General features: G+C 38.6%; 1 pseudogene; it reads left to right on the top strand.

Moving 5' to 3' along the window:
• Positions 1–232: 232 nt before the first annotated feature.
• On the top strand, positions 233–659 carry LOC142449230 (nucleoside diphosphate kinase B pseudogene; annotated as a pseudogene).
• Positions 660–4190: the final 3531 nt, after the last annotated feature.

The following is a 4190-nucleotide window of genomic DNA, read 5'->3' as shown; positions in this document are numbered from 1 at the left end:
AAGAGGAGCTAATACCAAGGGGTACTGCAGAAATTGTTTGGAAAATGATGATGGCAACATATGTACTAAAGTGTTTGATACAATTGATGAATGGATTGGTATAAGAGCTGTAAGATCCCCCAATAAAATGATTTATTATTATTATTAATAAATGAATGGTGCCCTGTCTCTACTCCGTGGGTCTGGCCCCATGCCTCACTCCCCCTCCAACTCACTCACACCTTGGCCAACAATGTGCACCATCATTGCCATCAAGCCAGATGGAATGCAGCTTGGCCTGGTGGGCAAAGTAATAAAGAGCTTTGAACAGAAGGGATTCTGCCTGGTGTCCATGATGTAAGTGCTGAGGAACATCTGAAGTAGCACTACATTGACCTGAAAGACCACCCATTCTTCCCAGGGCTGGTGAAGTACAGAACTCCGGACCAATTGTGGTGATGTTCTGCGAGGGGCTGAATGTGGTGAAGACGGGCTGCATGATGCTGCAGGAGACCAACCCAGTGGATTCTAAGCCAGCCACCCTCTGAGGGGACTTCTGTATTCAGGTTGGCAGGAACATCATTCAGGTCAAAAAAGCTGTGAAAGAAATCAGCCTTTGGTCTAAGCCAAAGGAACTGGTTGACTACAAGTCTTGTGGCTATGACTGGGTCTACGAGTAAGAGGCAGACAAAGTAGTCCATTCCTGTGGGCCAGTTGGCACTGTGCCTGCCCTGTGTACAAGCAGCTTGAGGTCAATTGTTTACCTAAAGGTCAGTGATTCTAACCCATCTGCCTCTAGAAAGTGCCTGCAGCAGAAGAAAGACTTGGTGATCTACTTCCCTGTATTGCAGTCATGTACCCACCCCACCCCACCCCCACCCTTTGCAGTCCCAGCCTTGAAACTTTATGGAGCAGTTAACTGTGTAACTGTGTAGCACAAGGGTTACCATGAGTCAGTGGGGTGATTTGTTATTGATGATGATGTTGTCAAATGTTTAAATACACACTCATACACGCTCGACTATTTCTCTGTCTCTCACACACAATAATTAACACACATTAACACAAGGCATCCCATACTCACGTATGCATACACATAATTGAATTATTATATTGGTCTCTATATATTAATTTCCCATGACTGCTGTAACAATCATCATAAGCTAACCAAGGTATTGCAGGGGCAGTACTCCTTATGCTCCTTCTGGGGCATCTAAAAATACACTCTATTTGCCTCTTCTGGCTTCTGTGGTTGATGGCATTTTTTGGTAGGGTCACATTACTTCCTTTTCTGTGCAAAATTTCCCTCTGCTTCTGTCTTATAAAAATACCTGTGATTACATCTAAAACCCACCTGAGTAATCTAGTAGAATCTCCTCTTCCCAAGATTCATAATCTAGCTAATCACATCTGCAAAGATCTATGTAAGGTAACATTCATAGGTTCCAGGGATTAGGACTGGGTATCTTTGTTAAGCTCATCACAGCCTATGAATTTACTACTTTTAACCTGCAGTAGTGACTGTATCATATAGTAAAGTCTAATCTCCCAGAACAAACATCTTTGGAGAGCTAACATGAAATGCGGAATCTTTTTTTTTTCTTGAAAAATGGAAAGATCAAGACATATTTTAGCCAGATCCTGAATATAGCTGTATATGAATAGCATTTGACCCTAATTCAGGGTTCACTGTTATGCCTGGTTACTATACTTGCCGGACCTCTGAATGAGTCTGAGTTTGTGGCTTTATACTTACTTGTAATACAAAGCATCCAAGACCCTCCAAAGATAAGTTATAATTGGGTTATAGTATATGTTTCAATGGGTAAATCAGGTGAAAATAAGGGTGAGGTAAAGGTGAGGACATTCTAATGAAAAAAATACTTGAAGTTGTAAAATATTAGTTACTAAACTATTTTAGAAAACCCAGGTATTTTTTTCTATAATCTTAAAGGATAAACTTAGGTCTAAAATTAAGTGTAGTTAATGCTAATGTAAAACCCTGTGTCATAATTCACTGATTTGGGCAGGTGGCTTATTCATTCTTCTACCATTATCTCCACAGTATCTTACAGACAAAATATTAATGAACTATCTAATGATATTCACTGGTTATTAAAAATATATTTTGATTGACTTTTACATTGATTCTAAAATAATTTGTGCGGAGGAAATCTGGGGTGTATTTGTGATCTCACAAATGGATACCTTTAACAAATAGAAACATATTCTTTCACACTTAGGAAGCTAGAAGTCTGAGTTGTGAGTGCTGACAACAGGTTTTCTTTGCTAGCCTTGGTGGAAGGTCCTTGTCTTCTTTCAGCATACTTGGGCCCAGCATCTCATCTTAGCATCAACCAATCAGTCTGCCCCTGAGGCTATAAGGTTCTCAGTGCAGGCATCCCAGGTTCAAAGACATGTGCCTCTCCTTTCTCACAGGTAGCAGCTCCCTCCATGCCTTTCCTTTATTTCTTATAAGATAAAAGCTGATACAAGGGAAACTACAGGAAAGCTCGCCTTGCATAGGATCAGTGTCATGGCCACAGTAAAGGTGTTGCATCCCATTCTAATCCCTTAAAACTAATAAGCTGATAACACAAGATCACATGACGAGGAATTATAAAATCATTGCATAACTGCCAAATTTCATAATTATCTAACTACCAAATCACAGAGAATCATATCTCAGGCAAGTTGACATGTAATTAAGACAACAAACATGTTATCAGACTCTCACTGCCATCAAGTTGGCATTGACCCATAGTGACCTAATAGGACTGGATAGAACTGTCCCTGTGAGTTTCCAAGACTGTAACTCTTTATAGGATTATAAAGCTCTGTATTTCTGTGGAGGAGCAGTAGGTGGTTTCAAACTGCCGATCATGCAGGTATCAGCCTAATGTGTAATCACTATGCCACCAGGGTTCCAAACATATCATAACTGATATCAAATTTTACTATCATTTTTATTAAATACTTTTATTGGAGGGTCTACAACTCTTACCACAATCCATACCTTCATTCATTGTGTCAAGCACATTTGTACATATGTTGCTATCATCATTTTTGAAATGCTATAAATCTGTAAAGCAATAAATGTATTTCATATGAAGGGGTAATGCACTTTAAAACAAAATAAAGTACATTAATTTCAAGTTTACTACATTGAGGTCTGGTAGCAGTTTTATAGTTTTGCCATGGAAACAAAGGCAGGAAGTGGGAGTGAAGCTGTTTGATTTATACTACCAGGTGAATCCGTGTGATGAATTGGTGTGCTATATGATTGTGTAATTCCCTTATTCTTTTTTTCTCCTGTGCTCTTCCCTTCCTTCCTGCTCTGCATTCTCTGTTCTGCCCCCAAAGTCTATTCCCTGATGTAGTGGGACTAAGTAGAAAAGGTTAAATGTTTGTATGTTTTGAACTAAATCATAATGATTTAGATTTGAAGAGTCAAATTCTGATGAGACAAGGTAAGTATAGTCTCTAAAAATTCTAGGGCTAAATATTCAGTAATAAAACATTCTGCATATGAAAAATGTTCAAACAAGTACATGAAGAATGATCTTTAGAAGCAAGGAAAGCAAAACTTTCTTTCACATACTTTTGGCATGTTGGCAGGAGAGACCAGTCCCTGGAGAAGGATATCATGGTTAGTAAAACGGAAAGGCAGTGCAAGGAAACTGAGAAATACAGGCATCTATGCATTGACCTGCAGCTGAGAGTGCAAAGGAATCAACTCATACCAACTCACGAGAGCCCTTTGTATAGATTTCTCTTTCGTCTCTTACTGTGACACATGTAGATAGCTGGAACACAGCCGTAATAGTAGTAGTTACACTATAGGAAGTAGAATTCCACAAATTGCAGGCTTTTTTGTTTTGGTTTTGTCCTATAGAAGTGTTTTAACAACAGCTCTAGCAAGAGAGGTAGAAAAATTATAAAAACGTCACATCTAGGTCCCCAACTTAAAGAAGAATCTAAGAAAAAATCAGATTAAAATATGTGGATTGCATATTTACAATATTAATTAAATATGAAAGCTGGTGTTCAATCAACCTAAATTAAAATTTAAAAGTGAATGGCTTGAGACTTCTAGATTTTCAACATTCTTCCTCTGCTTTTCAACTAAAAATCCCAAAACAAATGACACAGCCAATAAATATATGAAGTTTCTGAAAAGTGGAAACAAGATGGCAGGCTTCCTAAGATAC

This window comes from Tenrec ecaudatus, chromosome 5, assembly GCF_050624435.1.
Source record: "Tenrec ecaudatus isolate mTenEca1 chromosome 5, mTenEca1.hap1, whole genome shotgun sequence".
Taxonomy (NCBI): Eukaryota; Metazoa; Chordata; class Mammalia; order Afrosoricida; family Tenrecidae; genus Tenrec; species Tenrec ecaudatus.
This window is presented reverse-complemented; position numbering and strand designations above follow the sequence as displayed.